Source organism: Hyla sarda, chromosome 5 (genome assembly GCF_029499605.1).
Source record: "Hyla sarda isolate aHylSar1 chromosome 5, aHylSar1.hap1, whole genome shotgun sequence".
Classification (NCBI taxonomy): Eukaryota; Metazoa; Chordata; class Amphibia; order Anura; family Hylidae; genus Hyla; species Hyla sarda.
Window position 1 is genome coordinate 41,332,956 of NC_079193.1, and position 18,036 is coordinate 41,350,991.

The following is an 18,036-nucleotide window of genomic DNA, read 5'->3' on the forward strand; positions in this document are numbered from 1 at the left end:
CCCGGCGCGCGCGCGCCCTAGGGAGCGGGGCCGCGCGCGCCGGGACAGGACTGACGGGGAGCGAGTCAGGTACGGGAGCCGGGGTGCGCATCGCGAGCGGGCGCTACCCGCATCGCGAATCGCATCCCGGCTGGAGGCGGTATCGCAGCGCCCCGGGTCAGTGGATCTGACCGGAGCGCTGCAGTGAGGAGAGTGTAGCGAGCGCTCCGGGGAGGAGCGGGGACCCGGAGCGCTCGGCGTAACAGTACCCCCCCCCTTGGGTCTCCCCCTCTTCTTAGAGCCTGAGAACCTGAGGAGCAGACTTTTGTCTAGGATATTGTCCTCAGGTTCCCAGGATCTCTCTTCTGGACCACAACCCTCCCAATCCACTAAAAAAAAAGTTTTCCCTCTGACCTTTTTGGATGCCAAAATCTCTTTGACAGAGAAGATGTCCGAGGAGCCGGAAACAGGAGTGGGAGGAACAGATTTGGGAGAGAAACGGTTAATGATAAGTGGTTTAAGAAGAGAAACGTGAAAGGCATTAGGAATACGAAGAGAAGGAGGAAGAAGAAGTTTGTAAGAGACAGGATTAATCTGGCACAAAATTTTGAAAGGACCAAGATAGCGTGGTCCCAACTTATAGCTAGGGACACGGAAGCGGACATATTTAGCGGAGAGCCATACCTTGTCTCCAGGGGAAAAAATGGGAGGAGCTCTTCTTTTCTTATCCGCGAACTTCTTCATGCGTGATGAAGCCTGTAAGAGAGAATTTTGGGTCTCTCTCCATATGATGGAAAGATCACGAGAAATTTCATCCACAGCGGGCAGACCAGAGGGCAAGGGGGTAGGGAGGGGGGGAAGAGGGTGACGGCCGTACACCACGAAAAATGGGGATTTGGAGGAAGATTCAGAGACTCTGAAATTATACGAGAATTCGGCCCAAGGTAGAAGATCTGCCCAGTCATCCTGGCGGGAGGAAACAAAATGTCGTAAATAATCACCCAAGACCTGGTTAATTCTTTCTACTTGTCCATTGGATTGAGGATGATATGCAGAAGAAAAATTTAATTTAATCTTGAGTTGTTTACAGAGAGCCCTCCAGAATTTAGACACGAATTGGACGCCTCTATCCGAGACGATCTGCGTAGGCAACCCGTGAAGACGAAAAATGTGTACAAAAAATTGTTTAGCCAACTGAGGCGCTGAAGGAAGACCAGGAAGAGGGATGAAATGTGCCATTTTGGAGAATCGATCAACGACCACCCAAATAACAGTGTTGCCACGGGAAGGGGGTAAGTCAGTAATAAAATCCATACCAATCAGAGACCAAGGCTGTTCGGGGACAGGCAGAGGATGAAGAAAACCAGCGGGCTTCTGGCGAGGAGTCTTATCCCGGGCACAGATAGTGCAGGCTCGCACAAAGTCCACCACATCCGTCTCTAGAGTCGGCCACCAATAGAAGCGAGAGATGAGTTGCACAGATTTCTTGATGCCCGCATGACCTGCGAGATGGGAGGAGTGACCCCATTTGAGGATTCCGAGGCGTTGGCGTGGAGAAACAAAGGTCTTTCCTGGAGGAGTTTGCCTGATGGAGGCTGGAGAAGTGGAAATCAGGCAGTCAGGAGGAATGCTGTGTTGCGGAGAGAGTTCAACTTCAGAAGCATCTGAGGAACGAGAGAGAGCATCGGCCCTAATGTTCTTATCGGCAGGCCGAAAGTGAATTTCAAAATTAAATCGGGCAAAGAACAGAGACCACCTGGCCTGGCGAGGATTCAGCCGTTGGGCAGACTGGAGGTAGGAGAGGTTCTTGTGATCGGTGTAAATAATAACTGGAAATCTTGAACCCTCCAGCAGATGCCTCCATTCCTCAAGTGCTAATTTAATGGCTAGAAGCTCTCGATCCCCGATGGAGTAGTTCCTCTCCGCCGGAGAGAAGGTCCTAGAAAAAAAAACACAAGTAACAGCATGCCCGGAAGAATTTTTTTGTAGAAGGACAGCTCCAGCTCCCACTGAGGAGGCATCAACCTCCAATAGGAAGGGTTTAGATGGGTCAGGTCTGGAGAGCACGGGAGCCGAAGAAAAGGCAGACTTGAGCCGTTTAAAGGCGTCTTCCGCTTGAGGAGGCCAAGATTTGGGATCGGCATTTTTTTTGGTTAAAGCCACGATAGGAGCCACAACGGTAGAAAAATGTGGAATAAATTGCCTGTAATAATTGGCGAACCCCAAAAAACGTTGGATAGCACGGAGTCCGGAGGGGCGTGGCCAATCTAAGACGGCAGAGAGTTTGTCTGGATCCATTTGTAGTCCCTGGCCAGAGACCAAGTATCCTAGGAAGGGAAGAGATTGGCATTCAAACAGACATTTCTCTATTTTGGCATAGAGTTGATTGTCACGAAGTCTCTGAAGAACCATACGGACATGCTGGCGGTGTTCTTCTAGATTGGCAGAAAAAATCAGGATATCGTCCAGATATACAACAACACAGGAGTATAAGAGATCACGAAAAATTTCATTAACAAAGTCTTGGAAGACGGCAGGGGCGTTGCACAGGCCAAAGGGCATGACCAGATACTCAAAGTGTCCATCTCTGGTGTTAAATGCCGTTTTCCATTCATCCCCCTCTCTGATGCGGATGAGATTATAAGCACCTCTTAAGTCCAGTTTGGTAAAGATGTGGGCACCTTGGAGGCGATCAAAGAGTTCAGAGATGAGGGGTAGGGGGTAGCGGTTCTTAACCGTGATTTTATTAAGACCGCGGTAGTCAATGCAAGGACGTAGAGAGCCATCTTTTTTGGACACAAAGAAAAATCCGGCTCCGGCAGGAGAGGAGGATTTACGGATAAAGCCCTTTTTTAAATTTTCCTGGATGTATTCAGACATGGCAAGAGTCTCTGGAGCGGAGAGAGGATAAATTCTGCCCCGGGGTGGAGTAGTGCCCGGGAGGAGGTCGATAGGACAATCATAAGGCCTGTGAGGAGGTAGAGTCTCAGCTTGTTTTTTGCAAAAAACATCCGCAAAGTCCATATAGGCCTTAGGGAGACCGGTTACAGGAGGAACCACAGAGTCACGGCAAGGTTTACTGGGAACCGGTTTTAGGCAGTCCTTGGAACAAGAGGGCCCCCAACTCTTGATCTCCCCAGTGGACCAATCCAGGGTTGGGGAATGAAGTTGAAGCCAGGGAAGTCCAAGGAGAATTTCAGAAGTGCAATTGGGGAGGACCAAAAGTTCAATCCTCTCGTGATGAGATCCGATGCACATTAGAAGGGGCTCCGTGCGGAAACGTATGGTACAGTCCAATCTTTCATTGTTTACACAATTGATGTAGAGGGGTCTGGCGAGACTGGTCACCGGGATGTTGAACCTGTTGACGAGAGAGGCCAAAACAAAATTTCCTGCAGATCCGGAGTCCAAGAAGGCCATAGTAGAGAAGGAGAAGGTAGAGGAAGATATCCGCACAGGCACAGTAAGACGTGGAGAAGCAGAGTAGACATCAAGGACTGTCTCACCTTTGTGCGGAGTCAGCGTACGTCTTTCCAGGCGGGGAGGACGGATAGGACAATCCTTCAGGAAGTGTTCGGTACTAGCACAGTACAGGCACAGATTCTCCATGCGGCGTCGTGTCCTCTCTTGAGGTGTCAGGCGAGACCGGTCGACCTGCATAGCCTCCACGGCGGGAGGCACAGGAACAGATTGCAGGGGACCAGAGGAGAGAGGAGCCGGGGAGAAGAAACGCCTCGTGCGAACAGAGTCCATATCCTGGCGGAGCTCCTGACGCCTTTCGGAAAAACGCATGTCAATGCGAGTGGCTAGGTGAATGAGTTCATGTAGATTAGCAGGGATTTCTCGTGCGGCCAGAACATCTTTAATGTTGCTGGATAGGCCTTTTTTAAAGGTCGCGCAGAGGGCCTCATTATTCCAGGATAATTCTGAAGCAAGAGTACGGAATTGTACGGCATACTCGCCAACGGAAGAATTACCCTGGACCAGGTTCAACAGGGCAGTCTCAGCAGAAGAGGCTCGGGCAGGTTCCTCAAAGACACTTCGAATTTCCGAGAAGAAGGAGTGTACAGAGGCAGTGACGGGGTCATTGCGGTCCCAGAGCGGTGTGGCCCAAGACAGGGCTTTTCCAGACAGAAGGCTGACTACAAAAGCCACCTTAGACCTTTCAGTGGGAAACTGGTCCGACATCATCTCCAAGTGCAGTGAACATTGGGAAAGAAAGCCACGGCAAAACTTAGAGTCCCCATCAAATTTATCCGGCAAGGATAGTCGTAGTCCAGAAGCGGCCACTCGCTGCGGAGGAGGTGCAGGAGCTGGCGGAGGAGATGATTGCTGAAGCTGTGGTAGTAACTGCTGTAGCATAACGGTCAGTTGAGACAGCTGTTGGCCTTGTTGCGCTATCTGTTGTGACTGCTGGGCGACCACCGTGGTGAGGTCAGCGACAACTGGCAGAGGAACTTCAGCGGGATCCATGGCCGGATCTACTGTCACGATGCCGGCTGGCAGGTAGTGGATCCTCTGTGCCAGAGAGGGATTGGCGTGGACCGTGCTAGTGGATCGGTTCTAAGTCACTACTGGTTTTCACCAGAGCCCGCCGCAAAGCGGGATGGTCTTGCTGCGGCGGTAGTGACCAGGTCGTATCCACTAGCAACGGCTCAACCTCTCTGGCTGCTGAAGATAGGCGCGGTACAAGGGAGTAGACAGAAGCAAGGTCGGACGTAGCAGAAGGTCGGGGCAGGCAGCAAGGATCGTAGTCAGGGGCAACGGCAGGAGGTCTGGAACACAGGCTAGGAACACACAAGGAAACGCTTTCACTGGCACGATGGCAACAAGATCCGGCAAGGAAGTGCAGGGGAAGTGATGTGATATAGGGAAGTGCACAGGTGATAACACTAATTGGAACCACTGCGCCAATCAGCGGCGCAGTGGCCCTTTAAATCGCAAAGACCCGGCGCGCGCGCGCCCTAGGGAGCGGGGCCGCGCGCGCCGGGACAGGACTGACGGGGAGCGAGTCAGGTACGGGAGCCGGGGTGCGCATCGCGAGCGGGCGCTACCCGCATCGCGAATCGCATCCCGGCTGGAGGCGGTATCGCAGCGCCCCGGGTCAGTGGATCTGACCGGAGCGCTGCAGTGAGGAGAGTGTAGCGAGCGCTCCGGGGAGGAGCGGGGACCCGGAGCGCTCGGCGTAACACTCATTGCTTCCAAGTCCCAGCAAACCTGTGAGGAACCTGTATCCCGGTTAATTCTTGAACAGACTGTTATGTTCAATACCGTTGCATAAAATCTGCAAGTAAAGTTTCTTCAGTTTACTTCATAAACTCTGCTGTGGACATTCCGTCATTTTTCCCTGCCGTTTGTGGGACGGTTGGTGGTGGGAACATTACTACTGAGGAAACCTCACCCTGGCGTCACGACATTCAAGGGTTAATACCACCAAACCCTACACTATTACCGCAACACCCTAGACACCGTTACTCTCCCGGCACCAGGTGACAATAATGCTCAGCAAATCACTGTCCGCAGCAGTGTCCCACCTCCACCAGTAATTGGCTTACCAGCAATGTGATAAATTCACCATAACCCCAGTCTTCAACATCTTCCATTCCCTAGTGCTGGGGGTCAATACATCACATTGCCTCTCAGCCAATCACTGATTGAGGGACACTGCTGCGGACAGCGATTGGCTGAGAGGCAATATAATTCCTTGACTCCCCAGTATTGAAAGTAGAACACAGTGAAGACTAGGCACCGTGCTTACAGCACGCCAAAACTATAACACCCCCCCAGGAATCATCAGAGTGGTCACCATCAGCTTCTCCCTGCCCCACCAGCCTTGATAGATCTTTTCCTGTTTGGGTACATGGAAATTTTTATCAATAAAAGGCCAGTGGGGAGGAGGAAAGTGCCAGGGACCACCCCACTGACTTGTAGTTCGGGCAGCATGAAAGTAATGACAGGTTCCCTTTAAGTGATCAAACTCTGCTTTTCAAGAACAAAAACGAACAGTAATAAACAGAGATCATATACAAGCTGTGGGAAAATAGGAACCTAAGATTTTGTAACCACAAACAAGATACTTACTGTATTGTTTTCTGCTTTTTTTTATTTCTTACATCCTGGTTGTTGTTTTTTTGTTTAAACCACTGCATGCTACGGACCGGATCAAATGTGTACAACGCATGCATGAAAACAATATGGTGAATTCATTGTGGCATGTACGACTGTTTTCAGGCATACAAAAGTGCTCAAGACTTTTTTTGGCTGAGGGTGTGGTGTTTGATCAAGTAAATAGTCATTTACTCAGGATGCAGGTGCTGGAGTTTACCAGCGTGGGATGGGGTCAGTTCACACTATGCAGTTTTAATATTTTTTCTTATTCAAAGTTAGTTTTTTTTTTTTTTAATATAGCCACAAGATGAAAGTGAATTGACCTATAATCCCAATTGATGTGTTCTATGTAGATTTAAAGTCATTAGGCTATGGTCACGTACTGAACATTATACAGCATTTTTCACATGTTTTAATTGCATTTTGGCTGTTTCTTCTGCTGATTTCGGGTAACAACCTTTTTTAATAGCATGCTATGATAAAGGGTTGTTACCCGAAACGTGTCGCATAATGCAGGTTTTTTATCTTGTCTTGAGATGTAATTAAGTGTTGGAATATTTTACACTACTTGATAGAATGCTGGACTTTCTGTGGTGGCCCAGTACGGGAGGTGCTCCTGCTGTCCTGTCAGGCAGCCTCCTTCAGTGTACCCAAGGCAGTAAATATGTTCCACTGTATAATGTGTGTTTATCACTTTAAGAGTTATACCATGTGATGTGTCATGTGATTGTTACCCAGGAGGTACCAGTGACCAGGTGAACCCAAGAGTGACCTATGGGCTCCCTGCTAGTCTTCCCCATATAAGCCCTGGGTGGAGCTTCTCTCTCTCTTTTACACCAAGTCTTTGCTGAGGTCAGTCGTGCCTAGTGTGTGTGTCCAGAGTATTGGAGGCCTCAAATCAAGTCCTGCAGCCACAGTCAAGTGCAAGTAAGATAAACCTGCAGCTTTGTCCGTCATCAGTCAAGTCAGTCTCTGTCAAATTGTCAAGCAACGTGGCCTGCACTAAATTGTCTAGTCCTACTACAAGTCCCAGCAAGTCCTTAAGGTCTCTGAGTCACTGGTCACCTCCTTGGGCCCTGGCTGAACTGTATAGACTTTACCATCTGTCTACCCTCAGTAAAGCTACCATTGTCCATAACTTGGCGTCGGAGTCTTTATTGCCCCCGTGCCTAGCCCAGGATCCAGCGGTATACCTTCGGGTGGTTATAAGCTAGGCCACGCCCTGGCATCACAAATATAAAGGGTTAATGCTATCTGCCCCTAGGGTAACAACAGCTGCCCTGCACCTCACACCCCGCCACCACACGGCTGTCCGGGCATGCTGGTAGTTGTAGTTTTGCAACAGCTGGAGGCACCCTGGTTGGGAAACACTGGTGTAATATAAAGCTGACATTTAAACTCAGCCCTGCCCCCGAGTGTTTAGAAATGGCAGAAATAGTTGCGGCATTTCATGGATAACAGAGAAGACAGACGCGAGATCGATTCTCCTTCGTCGCTGTCATCAGAGACACGAGCATCTTAGGCAATAGGTGAAGGCTGTTATCATTCTGCTCCAGAGCAAACCTTATCTCTGTTCACTATTCAGACCCATCCCGTATACCGCTTCCTGCCCTTTATCTCATCCGTAAACCAATCATGTAAATTAGAAGGGTAAGCGACGGAGAATGCAAATAAGGTAGTGGATTCTGTCCTGTCATACGCGTTCTCCTGCGATGTTCCTGGGCAAAGACTGTGCTGTCTGTTAGCATTAGTATGTCTCAGGCGCGTCATGCACAAGTCGTGAGAGGCCAACATCACGTGTGACTTGTGTCTTCTAAGCCGCGGTGTATGGGTTATAGCCTTAAGACATGACAAGTAGACTAACCATCGAGCTGAAAAGAAAAATCTAATATAGATTTACATCGTATGTGTGTGTATATATATATATAGACAAACGTTCTTGGCAGTCATGGAGAGGTACGCTTAGAATAAAAACTGGGAATGCTATAGACGGCATAGATGCCACCAACCTATAGCTGGGGTTATCCAAAGATTTAGAGTCATGGACAGGTGATAACTAGCTAAACCGTGGTTGTCTAACCACCGAGAATGGAAGCCAACTCCATTCAAGCTTTAGGGGCTTCTAAACAGGGGTCAAATCCAGGGAAGAAAAAGTGTGGGAACTCACCCAAGATTTCCACTCAAGGGCTGGTCCTGCAGGACTCCTGCTAATGGGAACAGTGTTACTGCTGTAGAAAAAGTGTAGGAACTCCATTCCTTTGTGCTCCTGCAGGACTTAAAGGGGTACTCCACTGGCCAGCGTTCAGAGCATTCAGTTCCGAAAGCTGTGTGCGCGCTGCAGGGGTTGGCCACGCCCCCTCAATGCAAGTCTATGGGGGGAAATGGCAGTGTTTGTAGGGGGAAATAGGGAGAGGTTCCTGTGTAGGTCCGCCCTTTTTAGGGTAAGTAATAATTGCCAGGAAGGGAATCAATAATGCGAGAGTAGGGCCTTACAGGGGAAGTTTTTACCCCTACCAGTTACAATGGATCATATGTTGTTTCCCTCCATCTTTTAGAGGTCTTTGCATCACATCAATACTTGGTGGTGTAGGTGGCACATGGTGCTTTTTGCACACCTTTCCTTTTGTTTGATTTCAAAATAATTTTGGGTACATAGATTTTATCCTAAGAATATTATTAAAAGTTAGGTTTTACGTAATGTATATCCTCTGATGTGGAGGAATGTCTGTAACTGGGGAGCAGCACCTTAAATATGTTTAGCACTATCCATTGTGAAGTGTTGTTGTGGCACCATGGTCAATCTACTCTGATGCATCAGGCATTGGTGGGTGGAAATCCTGGCTGATCCATCCCTGATTCATCTTCACAAAGGTCAGTCTCTCCACATTTCAAGGGCAAACTCTGCTAGTTGTGGCCACAAATTAAGTTTGGCTGCCCAGAAGTCCAGGGGATCTTCAAAGTGTGTTGGCATGGTCGTGTCAAGGTATGCCACCACCTGCTGGTTCAGGTCCTGCTCCAGGTCTACCTGCTGCTAATGAGTTGCTTCACTATGCGGGTGAAGAAAGCTACTCATCAGTGACTGTAGACTCAGGCTGCTGCTGATGGAGCTGGTACTGCTCCTGCCAACCCACCTTTCCCCAGCAGCCATGGCAGTGGAAGGTGAGCGCAGAGGGCCCCCTGAGTCAGACCTGTGAGAAGATGGACGATGGCGCAAATAGGCATCGGCCAACTGACTATGTAGGATATCTCTGTAGTAGGTCAGTTTGTCCTCCCTCTCAGTGGGTGTAAAAAAAGGCCCCCATTTTGTGCCGGTAGCGAGGGTCCAATAAGGTGGAAAACCAAAAGTCATCCTGCTGCCGAATGGTGACAATTCGGCAGTCACTACGCAAGCAAGTGAGCATGCATCATGGCATTTCTGCAAGTGACTTTGAAGGACTTCCTGCTTCCATCTCCACTGCATACTGCCACGGTGTGTCTGGGTCCTCTGTTTTGCCTCGTAACCCTCTAGCTCCTCTAGCTGCTCCTTCACCTCCTCTCCTGTCAGATGACTAGAAAAACAACCCTTTTCACGAACCTAAACTGTGCTCCACTGTGCCGGCCCCCTCCTCCTCCTCCAGTTCAGCCCCCACAGGGCTCATGTGGCTGTGAGATGTAGACACCATTTCCCCAGTGCCCTGACCAGCCATTGTTTCCAACACGTGTTCTAGTAGATGAAGCAGTGGAATGACATTGTTCATCAAGTAATGCTGGTGACTGACTAATAATGTGGCTTCCTCAAAGGGCCCGAGCAAATGACAGGTGTCAGGTATTAGCTGCCACTGATTGACAGTGAAGTTACACAGAAGAGTACTCCTATCTGCTTGGATCATCAAGAAATCGGTGATTTTCTTTGTTTGTATAGTCGGTCCAACATATGGAGGGTGGAATTCCAACGTGTGGAAACATCGCAAATAAGACTATGTTGGGGGATGCCATTCTGACGCTGCAGCTCAAGGAGGGTGTGCTTTACGGTGTACGAGTGGCTGAAGTGCATGCCAAGTTTCCTTCCCATTGCAGATGGGGAGAACACTTCAGGAACCACTTGACAACCAGATTGAACACGTGTGCCATGCAGGGCGCATGTCTCAGGCTTCCTTGTCGCAGCGCAGACAAGATGTTCTTCCCATTGTCAGTCACCATGGTTCCCATTTCCAGTTTTCATGGAGTAAGCCATGATTGCATTTCTTCATGAATGACTTTTAGCAGTTCCTCCCTTGTGTGACTCCATTTGCCAAGGTAAACCATGTAAAGAACAGCGTGACACCACCTTGCCCTGTACACATGGTATGCTGGAGGGGCACTGAGACTTGTCCATGCAGTGGAGGCTGAGGACACGGTGGACGATGAGGAGGCGGAGTCGAACACTGTCACAGGACCAACAGCGTGAGAGTGTGGAGGCGGAAGCGGCGTGACCTGTCCAAGTTGCAAGAACCACATTCACCATGTGGGCCATAAAGGACATGTATTGTCCCTGACCGTAGTTACAGCTCCACACAACGGCGCTGCCGGACACTTTGGTACACACCGACAGGCTCAAGGACTGGCCAACCTTCTGTTCCACAAAATTGTGCAGGACTGGTACTTCCTTCTTCGCAAAGAAATGACGGCTTGGCACTCTCCACCTCGGCTCGGCACAAGCCATCAGTTCTCTGAAAGGTGCAGAGTCCACCACTTGAAAAGGGATGGACTGCAGTACCAGCAACTTGGACAAGAGTACATTCAGCTTCTGCGCCGTTGGATGAGTGGGCGCATATTGTTGTCTCTTGGACATGGCTTTGCCGATGGATTGCTGGCGGAATGACTGACTCGAAGTAGAAGGAGCAGGAGCATCTGGAGTGACAGAAGATGGGTATGATACACAGCTCACTTCGGCTGAGGTGGTGGAGCCTTGGCTGGCTGAAACATGGAGCGATGTGCCACTGGGTGAAGCAGCAGGCTGGACCACCACATCAGAGCCATGGTTCTCCCAGGCCGCTTTATGGTGATGAGGCATATGTTGACGCAGGTGCCAACATTGGGACCCTGGCCACGCTTCACCTTCTGCCGACACATCTTGCATTTGGCCATGTTAACCTCCTCCGGATGCTTGATGAAAAACTGCCACACTGCCGAGTAGCTGATTTTCCCACGAACAGTCTGCACTGATTGACTGCTACTGCCGCTGACTCCAGGAACCCCTGTTTCACTACCTCCCGGGAAGGTAGGCTGCCGCAAAGCAGGGGATCTACCCCGGGCATGTTTAGCTCCAGACTTTCCACTTCTGCCACCATGCTGACTGCCAACCGTGCTACCACCGTCCTCTAGATTGTCCTCACTAAATAGTGGAGCTGAACCCACAGCATAAGATACTTCTGTGGGGGAGGGAACAGCATAGGACAGAGGCAATGGGAGGACAGGGACTGCTCCCGGGCCATGACAACTGAGGGGTTTGTCTGAGGAACCCACCAACTGTTGACTGGGGATGTCATATGTCACATCTGATGAAGTGGATGACTGTGTTAACCAATCAATGACGTCAGATGGGTTGCTGGTTGAGGCACGACCGCTAGCTGATGCCGGGAGCTCAGGCCTCTCACAGCCACTCCTGCTGCCACTCGCCCCTAGTCTGCTGCAACCTCTGCCTGATGAATTTAGGCCTCTGCCACTCCTCTGTGCACGTCCTGGCACTTCTCTGCCTGGCATTCTTAGTGCGAGGGGAGTACAATACACTCCACTACGCCTAAAGCAGTATTTGTGTACAACACCAGCCGGTGTGTACTTTTGCCTGGCCTTTCACAGTATCTAGGCCCTTAAGACTTTAACAGGAACAAAATAGTACACCACTTAGATGTATGTATGTGGTATGCACTTATGAGGGGAGGACAAAGCGCTCCAGTACGCTTAAGACAGTATTTGTGTACAACACCAGCAGGTGTGTACTTTTGGCGTGCCTTTCACGGTATCTAGGCCCTTAAGACTTTAACAGGAACAAAATAGTACACCACTTAGATGTACCTGTGTGTTATGCACTTATAAGGGGAGGACAACGCGCTCCAGTACGCTTAAAACAGTATTTGTGTACGACACCAGCCGGTGTGTACTTTTGGCTGGCCTTTCACAGTATCTAGGCCCTTAAGACTTTAACAGGAACAAAATAGTACACCACTTAGATGTACGCATGTGGTATGCACTTATGAGGGAAGGACAATGTGCCCCAGTACGCTTAACCTGTTAAGGACGTACCGGTACGTCCTGAGTCCGCGGGTCGGCCCGGCCTCTAACAACGTGGCTAATAGCGCACAGCACTGATCACGGTGCCGCATGCTATTAACCCTTTAGACGCGACGTTCAAAGTTGAACACCGCGTCCAGAGTGAAAGTAAAACCATGCCGGTTAGCTCAGGGAGCTGTTCGGGATCGCCACGGCGAAATTGCGGCATCCTGAACATCTTACATAACAGCCGGAGGATCCCTACCTGCCTCCATGCTGTCCGATCGCCGAATGACTGCTCAGTGCCTGAGATCCAGGCATGAGCAGTCAAGCGGCAATTTGAGCAGTCAATTTCCTATGAGAAACCACTGATCAATGTAAAAGATCAGTGTGTGCAGTGTCATAGCCCCCTATGGGAGCTATAACATTGCAAAAAAAAAAAGGGGGGGGGGAAAGTGAATAAAGATCATTTAACCCCTTCCCTAATAAAAGTTTGAATCACCCTCCTTTTCCCATTTAAAAAAAAAAAAAAAAAACTGTGTAAATGAAAATGCGGTGTCCCGGTACCAGATTGCATCCGTTACCTTGTGGTGAGGTCCCCAAAGTCAGAGTCCCTAGGTACCGGTGGGGTCCTCATCAATAGTTAGCCCCTTTTCACCCCTTTAATAGTTAAAATTATTCAAATTCAATGTGTAAGTATGTAAATAAAGTGTACTTACCTTGTTGTGGCGTCGCAGGACCTGCGGGTCACGTGATGCGTTCCAAAGTTTTCTGGTTCAAGGACCTTTGGAGGAAGTCAGGTGATCGCCCACCATGCATTGTAACGGTGAGTGACAGCTGACACGGACCAATCCAAAATGGCCCTGCATATATAAGGGAGCGGCGGCCATTACTCGCTCTCTTTCCTCGTGGGCTGCTGATAGAGGAGGATCTGCGCAGCTGTCATCAGCAATGACTAGGCCCAAGCCTTGCGGCAACGGCCCTCTTTACAAAACTGTGAGTTATCTCAATCCCTGTTAACTCCGCAAGATCACCGGACCTAAATAGACCCCTAAATCCGGACGGATCTCTGCACCAATCCTAATTCTAATAATCCTTTGGATAAGTCAATGGTCCTCAGCATCTGTCACTGTCAATCACTGCCGTGCTGTATAGAGACTGTATTGCTAAGACTGTGGCTGTTAAGTGGATGTACCGCAAGTACCTCAGTAAAGTTTATGCAAGTTCAAGTTCATCCCTATTGAGGAACTTCATTCATTTAAGCAAGCACCTATCGTGTCTGGGAAGGGTAGCGATAGGCCGAAGATTTACCTCAGTGTATTAGCCCTCACCCTGGTGTCACAAGTGACAAGGGTTAAATTAACCCTTCATATAACGAAGCAACCCCCCAACTACACTACACCCCAAGGCGGTTACCACAAAAATAAACATATGTGGTATCGCCGCATGCTAAAATATCTGAATTATAAAAATATATCATTAATTAAACCGCACGGTCAATGGCGTACGCGCAAAAAAATTCCAAAGTCCAAAATAGTGCATTTTTGGTCACTTTTTATATCATGAAAAAATGAATAATAAGTCCTATCAATAAGTCCTATCAATGCAAAAATGGTACCGCTAAAAACTTCAGATCAGGGCGCAAAAAAATGAGCCCTCATACCGCCCCATACGCAGAAAAATTAAAAAGTTATAGGGGTCAGAAGATGACAATTTTAAACGTATACATTTTCCTGCATGTAGTTAGTTAGACAAAATCAAACCTACATAAGTAGGGTATCATTTTAATCGTATGGACCTACAGAATAAAGATAAGGTGTCATTTTTACCGAAAAATGTACTATGTAGAAACAGAAGCCCCCAAAAGTTCACTCCCTTCCCTATCAGCAGTGCTTCTAGGCAGGATTTGGGCTTGAGGTGAATCGCTGCTGCTGCAACACACTGCTCTCTGTCCCTCTCTCTCTAAGGCTGCATGCTGCATGTGATTCAGGGTCATCCCGCCTACCCTTGTTCCCGCCCTCCCAGGATTCCTTGCCCCATGTCCTCACATGTGGATCCACCATTTTAGATGCCCTGGAGCCTGGACCACACTAAATGGAGTTTAATGAAGAAATTTACGTGATCAAATCGCGGCGATATTCGCATTCATTGTGATCGAGGCCTCACCGGGAGTTACGTTGGTCATGCCGCGATCATGTGGCTTATCACGTGACTCACGGTAATGTGGTGCATCGTGCGTCCTGGAAGCCGGGGTACATGTAACTTACACTAAAAGACACGCATGCGCAATTTATTTGTTAACAAGCCAGATATGGCCATCTTTAATATACAGAGCGGGTGAATCGCTCTGACTTTTGATACATATAATCTGATTGTATTTGCTGCACAGCTGTAACACATTATTGTTAATTTATATGGAGCATTATATTTCAAGCCTTGTCTATTTTAACCACACAAAATGAATATATTTTGCACTTCATTATGTACCATGGTACTCATATGTTTACATGAACTTTGCACTTTTTGTATTGTATTTATATTATTCATGATTTTATGGATTATTACTTAATGATTGTTAATGAGTTCACTGGGTATATAGACCCTCCTATTTTGATGTATCACCATGCTTAAAGGGGTATTCCAGGATTCTTTTTTTTTTTTTTTTTACTATGCTACAGGGGCTGTAAAGTTAGTGTAGTTCATAATATAGTGTCTGTACCTGTGTGTGATGGTTTTCTCACAATTCTTCTGTGATTTTCACCCCAATATTTATTTTTACCAGCATACAAAATGACTGCTGTCTCAGATTTTTCCCAGGTTGCAATGCGGCCGAGACCTGACTCACTAGTCAGCTGATGACAGGCAGCCTGTCTGCTTCAATGGGTGGAGGGATCAATCTGCAACTAATGCAACAGCTGTAGGCACCCTGATTGAAAACCACAGGTCTTTTGAATGGATGCAGCTCATTTATGTTTCAATGGGTGGGGTGGCTGATGTGTGGGAGGGAGGAAAATGGAATTATGGGATTTGTAGGCAAAAATGAAAAAGCCAAACAGGAAATACCTGTTCACAAAAAGCTAGCCACAGTGTTATGGTAATCTCACAATATAGCCATTGAGCCCCAAGAAAAGCACAGATCCTTCCTAAGCATGTCCATTACTGTCTGCCAGGTACGTACTCTAATCTCCTTATGGTGGAGAACCCCTTTAAAAAAGGCTCCATTGAGGAGCTGAAATATTGCTGTTTTTCTGTGACATGAGGAGATAGATTCACATTTTTGCACTGGAGTGCTGCGCCATTGTTGTTTATATCTGCTTGGACTGTGGTCGAGTCGGGGCGCAGGCACCGGGAGCGGAGTGGTGAAGTGGTGCTGCATTTCTTTGAGAAATTAAAGATAAATAGATAGATAGATATGAGATAGATAGATAGATAGTAGATAGATAGATAAATATGTAGAGAAAATAGCAGCACTCCCGGGTTGTAGTGAAAATAGTGTAAGGCTTTTATTCACTTTATTAAGCCTTACACTATTTTCACTACAACCCTGGAGTGCTGCTATTTTCTCTACATATTTATATTGGGACTGTGACCAGGTCTATCTATAGCTTGCACCCACCAAGTTTTTTCCAGTGCTGCCCGATTTCGACAAGTGTAGATAAATAGATAGATATGAGATAGATAAGTCCAAAGGAAAGCAGCACTCCTATTGTATGTGTCCGGGTGAAGTTTGCAGAGTCCTGGTCAGGGGATCCTCATTAGCAAAAAAAACAAAAAAAAACAGCAACACTCCGTTTGAGATTAATTAGTGCGTGGCTTTATTCATCAGGATTAGCTATGTTGTGGCAGTCTCACACAGCCATTATCAAGCATTATTTAGGGCTTGATAGTGGCTGTGTGAGACAGATGAAACATGGCTAATCCTGATGAATAATCTCAAACGGAGTGCTGCTGTTTTTTTTTTTTTCTTTTTTTTAAATATATGAGATAGATATGAGATAGATATTCAGATTCCACAGCAAAACAATGAATCCGTAACACAATCTTCTGCTCCAACAGATGGCGACAGTGAGAGAGTGAATATTTGCACAAATAACGATACAATGTCTCGGCACATCACGTACACTGTATTATTTATGCTTTCTGCTATTTCATAGGTTTTCTCTTGTGTCCAGCTCGGCCTGGATTCTTTGCTGTCATGCAGCCGCCTGATACATAATGTCATTCTGCGCCGTGACTGCCTTCCTGTTATCACTGGCAGAAGATCATGTAGCTTACACTAAGGCCCTACATGGGAGGAATATCAATGGGATGGTAATGGCTGTAGGTGACAGCGCTGACACCACTCGTGTGACCCAGCTGGATACCTGCCAGCATCGCTCAGCTCTACTGGTTATATATATATATACGTCCTGTAGAGACATCGAATTATTGTACATTAAAAGAGACAAATGCAAATACATCTTGATAAAATACAGGAAAAATTTTAATTGGATAATATCAGTTCTCAGCATTATTAATATTGTACCTCCAGCTATTATGATACTACAACACCCAATATGCTTGTCTATAGTCCTAACTTACTATCTCCAATGGTACAGTGATCCCTCAAGTTACATTATTAATTGGTTCCACGACGACTATTGTATGTTGAAACCAGTGTATGTTGAGACCAGAACTCCATGGAAACCTGGTAATTGGTTCTGAAGCCACCAAAACGTCATCCAAAAATAGGGAAAAGTGAGGATTAAAGAAAAATAAGTAGATAACTAATATAGATAAAGCAAATCCTTACATATAAAAGTAAGAAAGATCTGCTGGGAGCTGTAAATCACTGTCTGTGTCAGTGTTTCCCAACCAGGGTGCCTCCAGCTGTTGCAAAACTACAACTCCCAGCATACCCGGACAGCCAAAGGCTGTCCGGGCATGCTGGGAGTCGTAGTTTTGCAACAGCTGGAGGCGCCCTAGTTGGGAAACACTGGTCTATGTAGAGGACAGGAGCTTCTTCAGGGTCCAGTACAGTACACGTAATGTCCTAAAAAACTAAAATGGAGTGAATATCCATTCTGATTGGTCAGTTCTTCCAGCCTTTGACATGTTTTGCAGATCTGGACTGTCTGTAGCATTTTATGTTGAGTCTGGTTTCAAGTTACAATGGTCCAGAAAATACCATTGTATGTTGAAACTATTGTATGTTGAGGCCATTGTAAGTTGAGGGATCACTGTATAGCTAAAGAGCTGGCTCATATAAAGAGGCCTGAGCTGCAATACCAGACACAGCCAGAGGACAAGAGTGGTGCTGTTTCTGAAAGAAAAAAAAAAAGTTGATCCTTTCAATTTGTTTTCATTAAAAGTTGCATAAACAATCCAAAATATACACCCTGATTATAAAAGTTACAGCTTGTATAGAGGATACACCATCCCCGCTCTTTGTAAATGAGATATACCACTTCCTCTTGGGGGAGGGTAGTACGTCTAACCTAAAGAAGAAGTTTCACATTGACTCATAAATACTGACATCTAAAAAGTAAGGCACATTTGTCTTTAGTGTTCGCCTCATTGCAGGGACACAGATTGCAACATACAGACAAGGTAAGGACTAAAACCTATTTATTGCTCCTTTAATAGTATCTGGTGTCCATCTATTATTTAGGGATACTATAGTAGCTTTAGGGGTTACTTGTGCCAATGGATTATCATACAGGTATAATGTGACCTTGGGTG

At 47.3% G+C, this 18,036-nt stretch overlaps 2 protein-coding genes across 7 annotated transcripts in view; one reads left to right on the forward strand and one right to left on the reverse strand.

Moving 5' to 3' along the window:
* Positions 1-18,036, reverse strand: part of LOC130273096 (uncharacterized) — a 219,481-nt gene that overhangs the window by 84,728 nt on the left and 116,717 nt on the right. The window lies entirely within an intron of this gene.
* APBB1IP (amyloid beta precursor protein binding family B member 1 interacting protein) overlaps positions 17,432-18,036 on the forward strand; it is a 131,584-nt gene continuing 130,979 nt past the window's right edge. The window contains exon 1 of the mRNA XM_056519347.1: positions 17,432-17,904. The gene's annotated coding sequence lies outside the window, so the exon portion shown is untranslated. The remainder of the gene's footprint in view (positions 17,905-18,036) is intronic.